Raw genomic sequence first — 18983 nt, 5'->3', positions numbered from 1 at the left:
CCCGCAATTTCTATGTTAATTCGTCAACGTGAGGGAGCGAGGGTTGCAGTAAAGAAGGAATAGTGCATCGAAAATGAGATACTCGTATCCCAAAAGAAAATTCAGTCGTTTCCATAGAAACGTTACACGATTTAGAAGGATTAGTTTTAGAACCCATAGTATTTCATAGCGACGCAATTTCTGTGTTAATTCGTCAATGTGAGGGAGCGAGGAATGCAGTAAAGAAGGAATAGTGCATCGGAAGGGAGGTAGTCGTATCCCAAAGGAAAACCCTGTCGTTTCCATAGAAACGTTACTCGATCTAGAAGGAGATATCATAGAACACATAGTATTTCATAGCGACGCAATTTCTGTGTTAATTCGTCAATGTGAGGGAGCGAGGGATGCAGTAAAGAAGGAATATTGCATCGGAATGGAGATAGTCGTCTCTCAAAAGAAAATCCTGTCTTTTCAATAGAAACGTTATTCGATTTAGAAGGAGAAGTCATAGAACCCATAGTATTTCATAGCGACGTAAATTCTGTGTTAATTCGTCAATGTGATTGAGCGAGAGACGCAGTAAAGAAGGAATAGTGCAACGGAAAGGAGATACTCGTATCCCAAAGGAAAATCCTGTCGTTTCCATAGATACGTTACTCGATTTAGAAGTAGAAGTCATAGAACACACAGTATTTCATAGCCCCGAAATTTCTGTGTTAATTCGCCAACGTGAGGGAGCGAGGGATGCAGTAAAGAAGGAATAGAGCATCGGAAAGGAGATACTCATATCCCAAAAGAAAATCCTGTCGTTTCCATAGAAACGTTACTCGATTTATAAGGGGAAGTCATAGAACACATAGTATTTCATACCGACGCAATTTATGTGTTAATTCGTCAATGTGAGGGAGAGTGGGATGCAGTAAAGATGGATTAGTGCATCGGAAAGTAGATAGCCGTATCCGAAAACTAAATCCTGTCGTTTCCATAGAAACGTTACTCGATCTAGAAGGAGATGTCATAGAACACATGGTGTTTCATAGCGACGCAATTTCTGTGTTAATACGTCAATGTGAGGGAGCGAGGGATGCAGTAAAGAAGGAATAGTGCATCGAAAACGGGATACTCGTATCCCAAAAGAAAATTCAGTCGTTTCCATAGAAACGTTACACGATTTAGAAGGATTAGTTTTAGAACCCATAGTATTTCATAGCGACGCAATTTCTGTGTTATTTCGTCAATGTGGGGGAGCGAGGTATGGAGTAAAGAAGGAATAATGCATCGGAAAGGAGATACTCATATCCCAAAAGAAAATCCTGTTGTTTCCATAGAAACGTTACTCGATTTAGAAGGCGAAGTCACAGAACACGTAGTATTTCATAGGGACGCAAATAATGTGCCAATTCGTCAATGTGAGGGAGAGAGGGACGCAGTAAAGAGGGATTAGTGCATCGGAAGGGAGATAGTCGTATCCCAAAAGTAAATCCTGTCGTTTCCATAGAAACGATACTCAATATGGTAGGAGATGTCATAGAACACATAGTATTTCACAGCGACGCAATTTCTGTGTTAATTCGTCAATGTGAGGGTGCGAGGGACGCAGTAACGAAGGAATAGTGCAACGGAAAGGTGATAATCGTATCCCAAAAGAAAATCCTGTCGTTTCCATAGAGAAGTTACTCCATTTAGAAGTAGAAGTCATAGAACCCATAGTATTTCATAGCCCCGCAATTTCTATGTTATTTCGCCAACGTGAGGGAACGAGGGATGCAGTAAAAAAGGAATAGTGCATCGAAAAGGAGATACTAGTATCCCAAAAGAAAATTCAGCGTTTCCATATAAACGTTACACGATTTAGAAGGAGAAGTCATAGAAGCCATAGTATTTCATAGCGACGCAATTTCTGTGTTCTTTCGTCAATGTGAGGGAGCGAGGGATGGAGTAAAGAAGGAATAGTGCATCGGAAAGGAGATACTCATATCCCAAAAGAAAATCCTGTTGTTTCCATAGAAACGTTACTCGATTTGGTAGGTTAAGTCATAGAACGCATAGTATTTCATAGGGACGCAATTTATGTGTTAATTCGTCAATGTGAGGGAGAGAGGGATGCAGTAAAGAGGGATTAATGTATCGGAAAGGAGATAGTCGTATCCCAAAAGTAAATCCTTTCGTTTCCATAGACACGTTACTCGATTTAGAAGGAGAAGTCATAGAACGCATAGTATTTCAAAGCGACGCCATTTCTTTTTTTAATTCGTCAATGTGAGGGAGCGAGGGATACAGTAAGGAAGGAATAGTGCATCGGAAGGGAGGTAGTCGTATCCCAAAAGAAAATCCTGTCGTTTCCATAGAAACGTTACTCGATATGGAAGGAGATGTCATAGAACACATAGTATTTCATTGCGACGCAATTTCTGTGTTAATTCGTCAATGTGAGGGAGCGAGGGATGCAGTAAAGAAGGAATATTGCATCGGAAGGGAGATAGTCGTCTCTCAAAAGAAAATCCTGTCTTTTCAATAGAAACGTTATTCGATTTAGAAGGAGAAGTCATAGAACCCATAGTATTTCACAGCGACGTAATTTCTGTGTTAATTCGTCAATGTGATTGAGCGAGGGACGCAGTAAAGAAGGAATAGTGCAACGGGAAGGAGATACTCGTATCCCAAAAGAGAATCCTGTCGTTTCCATAGATACGTTACTCGATTTAGAAGTAGAAGTCATAGAACACACAGTATTTCATAGCCCCGCAATTTCTGTGTTAATTCGTCAACGTGAGGGAGCGAGGGATGCAGTAAAGAAGGAATAGTGCATCGGAAAGGAGATACTCATATCCCAAAAGAAAATCCTGTCGTCTCCATAGAAACGTTACTCGATTTATAAGGGGAAGTCATAGAACACATAGTATTTCATACCGACGCAATTTATGTGTTAATTCGTCAATGTGAGGGAGAGTGGGATGCAGTAAAGATGGATTAGTGCATCGGAAAGGAGATAGACGTATCCGAAAAGTAAATCCTTTCGTTTCCATAGAAACGTTACTCGATCTAGAAGGAGATGTCATAGAACACATAGTATTTCATAGCGACGCAATTTTTGTGTTAATTCGTCGATGTGAGGGAGCGAGGGATGCAGTAAAGAAGGAGAAGTGCATCGAAAGGGAGATAGTCGTATCCCAAAAGAAAATCCTGTCGTCTCCGTAGAAACGTTACTCGATATAGAAGGGGAAGTCATAGAACAAATAGTATTTCATAGTGACGCAATTTATGTGTTAATTCGTCAATGTGAGGGAGAGAGGGATACAGTAAAGATGGATTAGTGCATCGGAAAGGAGATAGTCGTATCCGAAAAGTAAATCCTGTCGTTTCCATAGAAGCGTTACTTGATTTAGAAGGAGAAATCATAGAACCCATAGTATTTCATAGCGACGCCATTTCTGTGTTAATTCGTCAATGTGAGAGAGCGAGGGATGCAGTAAAGATGGAATAGTGCATCGGAAGGGAGGTAGTCGTATCCCAAAAGAAAATCCTCTCGTTTCCAAAGAAACGTTACTCGATATAGAAGCAGATGTCATAGAACACATAGTATTTCATAGCGACGCAATTTCTGTGTTAATTCGTCAATGTGAGGGAGCGAGGGATGCAGTAAAGAAGGAATAGTGCATCGGAAAGGTGTTAGTCGTATCTCACGAGAAAATCCTGTCTTTTCCATAGAAACGTTACTCGATGTAGAAGGAGAAGTCATGGAACCCATAGTATTTCATAGCCCCGGAATTTCTGTGTTATTTCGTCAATGTGAGGTAGCGAGGGACGCAGTAAAGAAGGAATAGTTCAACGGAAAAGAGATACTCGTATCCCAAAAGAAAATCCTGTCGTTTCCATAGAAACGTTACTCGATTTAGGAGGAGAACTCTTAGAACCCATAGTATTTCATAGCCCCGCAATTTCTATGTTAATTCGTCAACGTGAGGGAGCGAGGGTTGCAGTAAAGAAGGAATAGTGCATCGAAAATGAGATACTCGTATCCCAAAAGAAAATTCAGTCGTTTCCATAGAAACGTTACACGATTTAGAAGGATTAGTTTTAGAACCCATAGTATTTCATAGCGACGCAATTTCTGTGTTATTTCGTCAATTTGGGGGAGCGAGGTATGGAGTAAAGAAGGAATAAGCATCGGAAAGGAGATACTCATATCCCAAAAGAAAATCCTGTTGTTTCCATAGAAACGTTACTCGATTTAGAAGGGGAAGTCACAGAACACACAGTATTTCATAGCCCCGCAATTTCTGTGTTAATTCGTCAACGTGAGGGAGCGAGGGATGGAGTAATGAAGGAATAGTGCATCGGAAAGGAGATACTCATATCCCAAAAGAAAATCCTGTTGTTTCCATAGAAACGTTACTCGATTTGGTAGGTTAAGTCATAGAACGCATAGTATTTCATGGGGACGCAAATTATGTGTTAATTCGTCAATGTGACTGAGAGAGGGATGCAGTAAACAGGGATTAATGCATCGGAAAGGAGATAGTCGTCTCTCAAAAGAAAATCCTGTCTTTTCAATAGAAACGTTACTCGATCTAGAAGGGGATGTCATAGAACACATAGTATTTCATTGCGACGCAATTTCTGTGTTAATTCGTCAATGTGAGGGAGCGAGGGATGCAGCAAAGAAGGAATAGTGCATCGGAAAGGAGATACTCGTATCACAAAAGAAAATCCTGTCGTTTCCATAGTAACGTTACTCGATTTAGAAGGAGAAGTCATTGAACCCACAGTATTTCATAGCGAAGCAATTTGTGTGTTAATTCGTCAATGTGCGGGAGCGAGGGATGCAGTAAAGAAGGAATGTTGCATCGGAAAGGAGATAGTCGTATCTCAAAAGAAAATCCTGTCTTTTCAAAAGAAACGTTACTCGATTTAGAAGGAGAAGTCATAGAACCAATAGTACTTCATGGCCCCACAATTTCTGTGTTAATTCGTCAATGTGAGGGAGCGAGGGATGCAGTAAAGAAGGAATACTGCATCGAAAAGGAGATAATCGTATCCCAAAAGAAAAACCTGTCGTTTCCATAGAAACGTTACTCGATTTAGAAGGTGAAGTCAAAGAACACATAGTATTTCATAGCGATGCAATTTCTGTGTTAATTCGTCAATGTGAGGGAGCGAGGGATGCAGTAAAGAAGGAATATTGCATCGGAATGGAGATAGTCGTATCTCAAAAGAAAATCCTGTCTTTTCAAAAGAAACGTTACTCGATTTAGAAGGAGAAGTCATAGAACCCATAGTATTTCATAGCCCCGCAATGTCTGTGTTAATTCGTCAATGTGAGGGAGCGAGGGATGCAGTAAAGAAGGAATACTGCATCGGAAGGGAGATAATCGTATCCCAAAAGAAAATCCTGTCGTTTCCATAGAAACGTTACTCGATTTAGAAGGAGATGCATTGAACCCATAGTATTTCATAGCGACGCAATTTCTGTGTTAATTCATCAATGTGATGGAGCGACGGATACCGTAAAGAAGGAATAGTTCATCGGAAGGGAGATAGTCGTATCCCAAAAGAAAACCCTATCGTTTCCATAGAAACGTTACTCGATCTAGAAAGAGATGTCATAGAACACATAGTATTTCATAGCAACGCAATTTCTGTGTTAATTCGTCAATGTGAGGGAGCGAGGGATCCAGCAAAGAAAGAATAGTGCATCGGAAAGGAGATACTCGTATCCGAAAAGAAAATTCTGTCGTTCCCATAGAAACGTTACTCGATTTAGAAGGAGATGTCATAGAACCCATAGTATTTCATAGCGACGCAATTTCTGTGTTAATTCGTCAATGTGATGGAGCGACGGATACCGTAAAGAAGGAGTAGTGCATCGGAAGGGAGATAGTTGTATCCCAAAAGGAAACCCTTCCGTTTCCATAGAAACGTTACTCGATCTAGAAGGAGATGTCACAGAACACATAGTATTTCATAGCGACTTAATTTCTGTGTTAATTCGTCAATGTGAGGGAGCGAGGGATTCAGCAAAGTTGGAATAGTGCATCGGAAAGGAGATACTCGTATCCCAAAAGAGAATAATGTCGTTTCCATAGAAACGTTACTTGATTTAGAAGGAGAAGTCATCGAACCCATAGTATTACATAGCGAAGCAATTTGTGTGTCAATTCGTCAATGTGAGGGAGCGTGGGATGCGGTAAAGAAGGAATATTGCATCGGAAAGGAGTTAGTCGTATCTCAAAAGAAAATCCTGTCTTTTCCATAGAAACTTTACTCGATATAGAAGGAGAAGTCATAGAACCCATAGTATTATATAGCCGCGCAATTTCTGTGTTAATTCGTCAATGTGAGGGAGCGAGGGACGCAGAAAAGAAGGAATAGTGCAACGGAAAGGAAATACTCGTATCCCAAAAGAAAATCCTGTCGTTTCCATAGAAACGTTAATCGACTTAGAAGTAGAAGTCATAGAACCCATAGTATTTCATAGCCCCGCAATTTCTATGTTAATTCGTCAACGTGAGGGAGCGAGGGATGCAGTAAAGAAGGAATAGTGCATCGGAAAGGAGATAATCGTATCCCAAAAGAAAATCCTGTCGTTTCCATAGAAACGTTACTCGATTTTGAAGGAGATGTCATAGAACACATAGTTTTTAATACCGACGCAATTTCTGTGTTAATCCGTCAATGTGATGGAGCGAGGGACGCAGTAAAGAAGGAATAGTGCGACGGATAGGAGATACTCATATCCCAAAAGAAAATCCTGTTGTTTCCATAGAAACGTTACTCGATTTAGAAGGGGAAGTCACAGAACACATAGTATTTCATAGGGACGCAATTAATGTGTTAATTCGTCAATGTGAGGGAGAGAGGGATGCAGTAAAGAATGATTAGTGCATCGGAAAGGAGATAGACGTATTCCAAAAGTAAATCCTGTCGTTTCCATAGAAACGTTACTCGATATGGTAGGAGATGTCATAGAACACATAGTATTTCACAGCGACGCAATTTCTGTGATAATTCGTCAATGTGAGGGAGAGAGGGATGCAGTAAGGAAGGAATAGTGCACCAGAAAGGAGATACTCGTATCCCAAAAGAAAATCCTGTCGTTTCGATAGAATCGTTACTCGATTTAGAAGGAGATGTCATAGAACCCATAGTATTTCATAGCGACGTAATATCTGTGTTAATTCGTTAATGTGAGGGAGTGAGAGATGCAGTAAAGAGGGAATAGTGCATCGGAAAGGAGATACTCGTATCCCAAACGAAAATCCTGTCGTGTCCATACAAACGTTACTCGATTTGGAAGGAGAAGTCATAGATCCCATAGTATTTCATAGCGACGCCAGTTCTGTGTTAATTCGTCAATGTGAGGGTGCGAGGGTTGCAGTAAAGAAGGAATAGTGCATCGGAAAGGAGATACTGGTATCCCAAAAGAAAATCCTGTCGATTCCACAGAAACGTTACTCGATTTAGATGGAGATGTCATTGAACCCATAGTATTTCATAGCGAAGCAATTTCTGTGTTAATTCGTCAATGTGAGGGAGCGAGGGATGCAGTATAGAAAAAATATTGCATCGGAAAGGAGATAGTCGTATCTCATAAGAAAATCCTGTCTTTTCTATAGAAACGTTACTCGATTTAGAAGAAGAAGTCATAGAACGCATAGTATTTATAGCCCCGCAATTTCTGTGTTAATTTGTCAATGTGAGGGAGCGAGGGATGCAGTAAAGAAGGAATACTGCATCGGAGAGAAGATAATCGTATCCCAAAAGAAAATCCTGTAGTTTCCATAGAAACGTTACTCGATCTAGAAGGAGATGTCATAGAACATACAGTATTTCATAGCGACGCAATTTCTGTGAAAATTCGTCAATGTGAGGGAGCGAGTAATGCAGCAAAGAAGGAATAGTGCATCGGAAAGGAGATACTCGTATCCCAAAAGAAAATCCTTTCGTTTCCATAGAAACGTTTCTCGATTTAGAAGGAGAAGACATAGATCGCATAGTATTTCATAGCGACGCCATTTCTGTGTTAATTCGTCAATGTGAGGGAGCGGGGGTTGCAGTAAAGAAGGAATAGTGCATCGGAAAGGAGATACTGGTATCCCAAAAGAAAATCCTGTTATTTCCATAGAAACGTTACTCGATTTAGAAGGAGATGTCATTGAACCCATAGTATTTCATGGCGAAGCAATTTCTGTGTTAATTCGTCAATGTGAGGGAGCGAGGGATGCAGTAAAGAAGGAATATTGCATCGGAGAGGTGATTGTCATAGCTAAAAAGGAAATCCTGTCCTTTCAATAGAAACGTTGCTCGATTTAGAAGTCATAGAACCGATAGTATTTCATGGCCCCGCAATTTCTGTGTTAATTCGTCAATGTGAGGGAGCGAGGGATGCAGTAAAGAAGGAGTATTGCAACGGAAAGGAGATAATCGTATCCCAAAAGAAAATTCTGTCGTTTCCATAGAAACGTTACTCGATTTAGAAGGAGATGTCATAGAACCCATAGTTTTTCATACCGACGCAATTTCTGTGTTAATCCGTCAATGTGATGGAGCGAGGGATGCAGTAAAGAAGGAATAGTGCATCGGAAGGGAGACAGTCGTATCCGAAAAGAAAACCTGTCGTTTCCATAGAAACGTTACTCGATCTAGTAGGAGATGTCACAGAACACATAGTATTTCATAGCGACGGAATTTCTGTGTTAATTCGTGAATGTGAGGGAGCGAGGGATGAAGTAATGAAGGAATAGTGCATCGGAAAGGAGATAGTTGTATCTCAAGAGAATATCCTGTTTTTTCCATAGAGACGTTACTCGATTTAGAAGGAGGTCATAGAACACATAGTATTTCATAGCCCCGGAATTTCTGTGTTAGTTCGTCGATGTGAGGGAGCGAGGGACGCAGTAAAGAAGGAATAGTGCAATGGAAAGGAGATACTCGTATCCCAAAAGAAAATCCTGTCGTTTGCATAGAAACGTTACTCGATTTAGAAGTAGAAGTCATAGAACCCATAGTATTTCATATCCCCGCAATTTCTATGTTAATTCGTCAACGTGAGGGAGCGAGGGATGCATTAAAGCAGGAATAATGCATCGAAAAGGAGATACTCGTATCCCAAAAGAAAATTCAGTCTTTTCCATAGAAACGTTACTCGATCTACAAAGAGATGTCATTGAACCCATAGTATTTCATAGCGACGCAATTTCTGTGTTAATTCGTCAATGTGAGGGTACGAGGGATGCAGTAAAGAAGGAATAGTGCATCGGAAGGGAGATAGTCGTATCCCAAAAGAAAATCCTTTCGTTTCCATAGAAACGTTACTCGAATTAGAAGGAGAAGTCATAAAACACATAGTATTTCATAGCCCCGCATTTTCTGTTTTAATTCGTCAATGTGAGGGAGCGAGGGATGCACTAAAGAAGGAATAGTGCATCGGAACGGAGAAGTCGTATCCCAAAAGAAAACCCTGTCGTTTCCATAGAAACGTAACTCGATTTAGAAGGAGAAGACATAGAAACCACAGTATTTCATAGCGACGCTATTTCTGTGTTAATTCGTTGATGTGAGGGAGCGAGGTATGCAGTAAAGATGGAATAGTGCATCGGAAAGAAGATACTCGTATCCCAAAAGAAAATCCTGTCGTTTACATAGAGGCGTTACTCGATTTTGAAGGAGAAGTCATAAAACCCATAGAATTTCATAGCCCCGCAATTTCTGTGTTAATTCGTCAATGTGAGGGAGCGAGGGATGCAGTAAAGAAGGAATAATGCATCGGAAAGGAGATACTTGTATCCCAAAGGAAAATCCTGTCTTTACCATCGAAACGTTATTCAATTTAGAAGGGACGTCATAGATCCCACAGTATTCCATAGCCCCGCAAATTCTGTGTTATTCGTCAATGTGAGGGAGCGAGGAATGCAGTAAAGAAGGAATAGTTCCTCGGAAAGGAGAACGTCGTATCCGAAAAGAAAACCTGCCGTTTCCATAGAAACGTTACTCGATTTAGAAGGAGATGTCATGGAACACATAGTATTTCATAGCGACGCAATTTCTGTGTTAATTCGTCAATGTGAGTGAGCGAGAGATGCAGTAAAGAAGGAATAGTGCATCGCAAAGGAGACAGTTGTATCTCAAGAGAAAATCCTGTCTTTTCCATAGAGACGTTACTCGATTTAGAAGGAGGTCATAGAACCCATAGTATTTCATAGCCCCGGAATTTCTGTGTTAGTTCGTCAATGTGAGGGAACGAGGGATGCAGTAAAGAAGGAATAGTGCATCGGAAGGGAGATAGTCGTATCCCAAAAGAAAATCCTCTAGTTTCCGTAAAAACGTTTATCGATCTAGAAGGAGATGTCATAGATCACATAACATTTCATAGCGAGTCAATTTCTGAGTGAATTCGTCAATTTGGGGGAGCGAGTGATGCAGTAATGAAGGTTTAGTGCATCGGAAAGGGGATACTCGTATCCCAAAAGAAAATCCTGTCGTTTACATAGAAGCGTTACTCGATTTAGAAGGAGAAGTCATAAAACCCATAGAATTTCATAGCCTCGGAAATTCTGTGTTAATTCGTCAATATGAGGAGCGAGGGATGCAGTAAAGAAGGAATAATGCATCGTAAAGGAGATACTTGTATCCCAAAGGAAAATCCAGTCTTTACCATAGAAACGTTATTCAATTTAGAAGGGACGTCATAGATCCCACAGTATTCCATAGCCCTGCAATTTCTGTGTTATTCGTCAATGTGAGGGAGCGAGGAATGCAGTAAAGAAGGAATAGTGCATCGGAAAGGAGAATGTCGTATCCCAAATGAAAGTCCTGATATTTACATAGAAACGTTACTCGATTTAGAAGGAGAAGTCATAGAACAGATAGCATTTCATAGCGACGCAATTTCTGTGGTAATTCGTCGAGGTAGCGAGGGATGCAGTAAAGAAGGAACAGTGCATCGGATCGGCGATAGGCGTATCCCAAAAGAAAATCCTCTCTTTTCCATAGAAACTTTACTCGATTTTGAAGGAGACGTCATAGATCTCATAGTACTTCATAGCCCCGCAATTTCTGTGTTAATTCGTCAAAGTAAGGTAGCGAGGGATGCAGTAAAGGAGGAATAGTGCTTCGGAATGGTGATAGTCGTATATCAAAACAAAATGCTTTAGTTTCCATAGAAACGTTACTCGATTTAGAAGGAGATATCATGGAACACATAGTATATTGTAGCGACGCAATTTCTGTGATAATTCGTCAATGTGAGGGAGCGAGGGATGCAGTAAAGAAGGAATAGTGCATCGGAAAGGAGATAGTTGTATCCCAAAAGAAAATCGTGTCGTTTCCATAGAAACATTTCTCGATGTAGAAGGAGAAGTCATAGAACTCATAGTATTTCATAGCGACGCAATTTCTGTGTTAATACGTCAATGTAAGGTAGCGAGGGATGCAGTAAAGGAGGAATAGTGCATCGGAATGGAGATAGTCGTATATCAAAACAAAATCCTGTCGTTTTCGTGGAAACGTTACTCGATTTAGATGGAGACGTCATAGAACACATAGTATTTCATAGCGACCCAAAATCTGTGTTAATTCGTCAATGTGAGGGAGCGAGAGATGCAGTATAGAAGGAATAGTGCATCGGAAAGGAGATAGTCGTATCCCAAAAGAAAATCCTGCGTTTCCATAGAAACGTTACTCGATTTAGAAGGAGATGTCATGGAACACATAGTATTTCATAGCGACGCAATTTCTGTGTCAATTCGTCAATGTGAGGGAGCGAGGGATGCAGTAAAGAAGGAATAGTGCATCGGAAAAGAGATAGTCGTATCCCAAAAGAAAATCCTATCTTATCCATAGAAACGTTACTCGATGTAGAAGGAGAAGTCATAGAACCCATAGAATTTCATAACCTCGCAATTTCTGTGTTAATTCGTCAATGTGAGGGAGCGGGGGACGCTGTAAAGAAGGAATAGTGCATCGGAAAGGAGATAGTCGTATCCTAAAAGAAAATCCTGCCTTATCCATAGAAACGTTACTCGATTTAGAAGGAAATGTCACAGAACACATAGTACTTCATAGCGACGCCATTTCTGTGTTAATTCGTCAATGTGAGGGAGTGATGGATGCAGTAAAGAAGGCATAGTGTATCGGAAAGGAGATACCCTTACCCCAGAAGAAAAGCGTGTCGTTTCCATAGAAACATTTCTCGATGTAGAAGGAGAAGTCATAGAACTCATAGTATTTCATAGCGACGCAATTTCTGTGTTAATACGTCAATGTAAGGTAGCGAGGGATGCAGTAAAGGAGGAATAGTGCATCGGAATGGAGATAGTCGTACATCAAAACAAAATCCTGTCGTTTTCGTGGAAACGTTACTCGATTTAGATGGAGACGTCATAGAACACATAGTATTTCATAGCGACCCAAAATCTGTGTTAATCCGTCAATGTGAGGGAGCGAGAGATGCAGTATAGAAGGAATAGTGCATCGGAAAGGAGATAGTCGTATCCCAAAAGAAAATCCTGCGTTTCCATAGAAACGTTACTCGATTTAGAAGGAGATGTCATGGAACACATAGAATTTCATAGCGACGCAATTTCTGTGTCAATTCGTCAATGTGAGGGAGCGAGGGATGCAGTAAAGAAGGAATAGTGCATCGGAAAAGAGATAGTCGTATCCCAAAAGAAAATCCTATCTTATCCATAGAAACGTTACTCGATGTAGAAGGAGAAGTCATAGAACCCATAGAATTTCATAACCTCGCAATTTCTGTGTTAATTCGTCAATGTGAGGGTGCGGGGGACGCTGTAAAGAAGGAATAGTGCATCGGAAAGGAGATAGTCGTATCCTAAAAGAAAATCCTGCCTTATCCATAGAAACGTTACTCGATTTAGAAGGAAATGTCACAGAACACATAGTACGTCATAGCGACGCCATTTCTGTGTTAATTCGTCAATGTGAGGGAGTGATGGATGCAGTAAATAAGGCATAGTGTATCGGAAAGGAGATACCCTTACCCCAGAAGAAAAGCGTGTCGTTTCCATAGAAACGTTACTCGATGTAGAAGGAGAAGTCATAGAACTCATCGTATTTCATAGCAACGCAATTTCTGTGTTAATACGTCAATGTAAGGTAGCGGTGGGTGCAGTAAAGGAGGAATAGTGCGTCGGAATTGAGACAGTCGTATATCAAAACAAAATCCTGTCGTTTCCATAGAAACGTTACTCAATTTAGAAGGAGACGTCATAGAACACATAGTATTTCATAGCGACAAAAAATCTGTGTTAATTCGTCAATGTGAGGGAGCGAGGGATGCAGTATAGAAGGAATACTGCATCGGAAAGGAGATAGTCGTATCCCAAAAGTAAATCCTGTCTCTTCCATAGAAACGTTACTCGAATTAGAAGGAGAAATCATAGAACCCAAAGTATTTCATAACCCCGCAATTTCTGAGTTAATTCGTCAATGTCAGGGAGCGAGGGATGCAGTATAGAAGGGATAGTGCATCGGAATGGAGATACTCGTAACCCAAAAGAAAATCCTGTCGTTTCCATAGAAACGTTACTCGATTTAGAAGGAGAAGTCAGAGAACCCATAGTGTTTCATAGCGACGCGATTTCTGTGTTAATTCGTCAACGTGAGGTAGCGAGGGATGCAGTAAGCGAGGAATAGTGCATCGGAAATGAGATACTCGTATCCCAAAAGAAAATCCTGTCGTTTCCATACAAACGTTTCTGGATTTAGAAGGAGAAGTCATAGAACCCATAGTGTTTCATAGCGACGTAGTTTCTGTGTTAATTCGTCAATGTGACGGAGCGAGGGATGCAGTAAAGAAGGAATAGTGCATCGGAAAGGATATACTCGTATCCCAAGAGAAAATCCTGTCGTTTCCATTGAAACGTTACTCGATTTAGAAGGAGTAGTCATAGAATCCATTGTAATTCATAGCGACGCAATTTCTGTGTTAATTCGTCAATGTGAGGAGCAAGGGATGCAGTAAATTAGGAATAGTACATCGGAAAGGAGATACTCGTATCCCAAAAGAAAATCCTGTCGTTTCCATATAGACGTTACTCGATTTAGAAGGAGAAGTCATAGAACCCATAGTATTTCATAGCGACGCTATTTCTGTGGTAATTCGTCAATGTGAGGAAGCGAGGGATGCAGTTAAGAAGGAATATTGCATCGGAAAGGAGATACACGTATCCCAAATGAAAATCCTGTCGTTTAAATAGAAACGTTACTCGATTTAGAAAGAGAAGTAATAAAACCCACAGTATTTCATAGCCCCGCAATTTATGTGTTAATTCGTCAATGTGAGGGAGCCAGGGAAGCTTTAAAGAAGGAATAGTGCATCCGGAATGGATATAGTCGTGTTCCAAAAGAAAATACTCCCTTATCCATAGAAGCGTTAGTCGATTTAGAAGGAAATGTCATAGAACAGATAGTACTTCATAGCGACGCAATGTCTGTGTTAATTCGTCAAAGTGAGGGAGCGAGGGATGCAGTAATGAAGGAAAAGTGCATCGGAAAGGAGATACTCTTACCCCAAAAGAAAATCCTGTCGTTTCAATAGAAACGTTACTCGATGTAGAAGGAGAAGTTATAGAACTCGTAGTATTTCATACGACGCAATTTCAGTGTTAATTCGTAAATGTAAGGTAGCGAGGCATGCAGTAAAGGAGGAATAGTGCATCGGAATGGAGATAGTCGTGTATCAAAACAAAATCCTGTCGCTTCCATAGAAACGTTACCAGATTTAGAAGGAGACGTCATAGACCACATAGTATTTCATAGCGACCCAAAATCTGTGTTAATTCGTCAATGTGAGGGAGCGAGGGATGCAGAATAGAAGGAATAGTGCATCGGAAAGGAGATACTCGCATCCCAAAAGAAAATCCTGTCGTTTCCATAGAAACGTTACTCGATGTAGAAGGTAAAGTCATAGAACCCATAGCATTTCATAGCGACGCTATTTCTGTGTTATTTCGTCAATATGAAGGAGCAAGGGATGCAGTAAAGAAGGAATAGTGCATCGGAAAGGAGATACTCGTATCCCAAAAGAAAGTCCTGTCGTTTCCATAGGAATGTACCTCGAATTAGAAGGAGAAATCATAAAACCCATAGTAGTTTATAGCCCCACAATTTCTGTGTTAAGTCGTCAATGTGAGGGAGCGAGTGATGCAGTAAAGAAGGAATAGTGCATCGGAAAGGAGATACTCGTATCCCAAAAGAAAATCCTGTCTTTTCCATAGAAACGTTACTCGATTTAGAAGAGACGTCATAGATCCTATAGTATTTCATAGCCCCGAATTTCTGTGTTAATTCGTCAATGTGAGGGAGCGAGGGATCCAGTAAAGAAGGAATAGTGCAGCGGAAAGGAGCAAGTCGTATCCCAAAAGAAAAGCCTGTCGTTTTCATATAGACGTTACTCGATTTAGAAGGAAAAGTCATAGAACACTTAGAATTTCATAACCCCGCAATTTCTGTGTTAATTCGTCAGTGTGAGGGAGCGAGGGAAGCTGTAAAGAAGGAATAGTGCATCCGGAATGGAAATAGTCGTGTCGCAAAAGAAAATCCTCTCTTACCCATAGAAACGTTACTCGATTTAGAAGGAAATGTCATAGAACAGATAGTACTTCATATCGACGCCATTTCTGTGTTAATTGGTCAATGTAAGGTAGCGAGGGATGCAGTAAAGGAGGAATAGTGCATCGGATTGGAGATAGTCGTGTATCATAACAAAATCCTGTCGTTTCCATAGAAACGTTACTAGATTTAGAAGGAGACGTCATAGACCACATAGTACTTCATAGCGACCCAAAATCTGTGTTAATTCGTCAATGTGAGGGAGCGAGTAGTGCAGTATAGAAGGAATAGTGCATCGGAAAGCAGATACTCGTATTCCAAAAGAAAATCCTGTCGTTTCCATAGAAACGTTACTCAATTTAGACGGAGAAGTCATAGAACCCATAGTATTTCATAGCGACGTAATTTCTGTGGTAATTCGTCAATGTAAGGTAGCGAGGGATGCAGTAAAGGAGGAATAGTGCATCGGAATGGAGATAGTCGTGTATCATAACAAAATTCTGTCGTTTCCATAGAAACGTTACTAGATTTAGAAGGAGACGTCATAGACCACATAGTACTTCATAGCGACCCAAAATCTGTGTTAATTCGTCAATGTGAGGGAGCGAGGGGTGCAGTATAGAAGGAATAGTGCATCGGAAAGCAGATACTCGTATTCCAAAAGAAAATCCTGTCGTTTCCATAGAAACGTTACTCGATTTAGACGGAGAAGTCATAGAACCCATAGTATTTCATAGCGACACAATTTCTGTGTTATTTTTTCAATGTGAGGGAGCAAGAGATGCAGTAAAGAAGGAATAGTGCATCGGAAAGTAGTTACTCGTATCCCAAAAGAAAATCCTGCCGTTTCCATAGAAACGTTACTCGATTTAGAAAGAGAAATCATAAAACCCATGGTATTTCATAGCCCCGCAATTTCTGTGTTAATTCGTCAATGTGAGGGAGCGAGGGGTGCAGTAAAGAAGAAATAGTGCATCGGAAACCAGATACTCGTATCCCAAAAGAAAATCCTTTCTTTTCCATAGTAGCGTTACTCGATTTAGAAGAGACGTCATAGATCCCATAGTATTTCATTGCACCGAATATTTGTGTTAATTCGTCAATGTGAGGGAGCGAGGGATGCAGTAAAGAAGGAATAGTGCATAGGAAAGGAGAAAGTCGTATCCCAAATGAAAATCCGGTCGTTTCCATAGAAACGTTACTCGATGTAGAAGGAGAAGTCATAAAACCCATAGTATTTCATAGCCCCACAATTTCTGTGTTAATTCGTCAATGTGAGGGAGCGAGGGATGCAGTAAAGAAGGAATAGTGCATAGGAAAGGAGAAATTCGTATCCCAAAAGAAATTCATGTCGTTTACATAGAAACGTTACTCGATTTAGAAGGAGATGACATAGAACCCATAGTATTTCATAGCGACGCAATTTCTGTGTTCATTCGTTATGTGAGGGAGCGAAGAATGCAGTAAAGAAGGAATAGGGCATCGGAAAAGAGATTCTCGTATCCCAAATTAAAATCCTGTCGTTTCCATAGAAACATTACTCGATTTAGACGGAGAGGTCATAAAACCCATAGTATTTCACAGCCCCGCAATTTCTGTGTTAATTCGTCAATGTGAGGGAGCGGGGATACAGTAAAGAAGGAATAGTGCATCGGAAAGGGGATACTCTTCCCCAGAAGAAAATCCTGTCGTTTCCATAGAAACGTTACTCGATGTAGAAGGAGAAGTCATAGAACTCATAGTATTTCATAGCGACGCAAAATCTGTGTTATTTCGTCAATGTGAGGTAGCCAGGAATGCAGTAAAGAAGGAATAGTGCATCGGAAAGGAGATACTCTTACCCCAAAAGGAAATCCTCTCGTTTCAATAGAAACGTTGCACGATTTAGAAAGAGAAGTCATAGAACACATACTATTTCTTAGCGACGCAATATCTGTATTAATTCGTCAATGTGAGGGAGCAAGGGATGCAGTTAAGAAGGAATACTGCATCGGAAAGGAGATACTCTTATCCCAAAAGAAAATCCTGTCGTTTCCATAGAAACGTTACTCCATTTAGAAGGAGAAGTCATAAAACCCATAGTTATTCATAGCCCCGCAATTTCTGTGTTAATTCGTCGAGGTAGCGAGGGATGGAGTAAAGAAGGAATAGTGCATCGGAAAGGAGATAGTCGTATCCCAAAAGAAAATCCAATCGTTTCCATAGAAAGATTACTCGATTTAGAAGGAGAACTCTTAGACTCATAGTATTTCATAGCGACGCAATTTCTGTGTTAATTCGTCAATGTGAGGGAGCGGGGGATGCAGTATAGAAGGAATAGTGCATCGGAAAGAAGATACTCATATCCCAAAAGAAAATCCTGTCGTTTCCATAGAAACGTTACTCGATTTAGAAGGATATGTCATAGAACACATAGTATTTCATAACGACGCAAATTCTGTGTTAATTCGTCATTGCGAGGGAGCGAGGGATGCAGTAAAGAAGGAATAGGGCATCTGAGAGGAGTTACTCGTATCCCAAAAAAAAATTCTGTCGTTTCCATAGAAACGTCACTCGACTTAGAAGGAGAAGTCATAGAACCCATAGTGTTTCATTGCACCGCAATTTCTGTGTTAATACGTCAATGTGAAGGAGCGAGGGATGCAGTAAAGAAGGAATAGTGCATCGGAAATGAGATAATCGTATCCCGAAAGTAAATCGTGTCGTTTACATGGAAACGTTGCTGGATTTAGAAGTAGAGGTCATAGAACACATAGTATTTCATAGCGACGCAATTTCTAAGTTATATCGTCAATGTGAGGGAGCGAGGAATGCAGTAAAGAAGGAATAGTGCATCGGAAATGAGATACTCGTATCCCAAAGAAAAACCTGTCGTTTCCATAAAAACGTTGCAGGATTTAGAAGGAGAAGTCATAGAACCCATTGTATTTCATAGCGACGTAGTTTCTGTGTTAATTCGTCATTGTGAGGGAGCGAGGAATGCAGTAAAGAAGGAATAGTGCATCGGAAAGGAGATACTTGCATCCCAAAAGAAAATCCTGTCGTTTCCATAGAAACGTTGCTCGATTTAGAATGAGATGTCATAGAACACATAGTGTTTCATAGCGACGGAGTATCTGTGTTAATTCGTCAATGCGAGGGAGCCAGGGATGCAGTGTAGAAGGAATAGTGCATCGGAAAGGAGATACTCATATCCCAAAAGAAAATCCTTTCGTTTCCATAGAAACGTTACTCGATTTAGAAGGAGAAGTCTTAGAACACATAGGATTTCATAGCGACGCAATTTCTGTGTTAATTCGTCAATATTAGGCAGTGAGGGATGCAGTAAAGAAGGTATAGTGCATCGGAAAGGAGATACTCGTATCCCAAAAGAAAATCCTGTCGTTTCCATAGATGCGTTGCTGGATTTATAAGGAGAAATCGTAGAACCC

This window comes from Schistocerca americana, chromosome 11 (genome assembly GCF_021461395.2).
Source record: "Schistocerca americana isolate TAMUIC-IGC-003095 chromosome 11, iqSchAmer2.1, whole genome shotgun sequence".
Taxonomy (NCBI): domain Eukaryota; kingdom Metazoa; phylum Arthropoda; class Insecta; order Orthoptera; family Acrididae; genus Schistocerca; species Schistocerca americana.
This window is presented reverse-complemented; position numbering follows the sequence as displayed.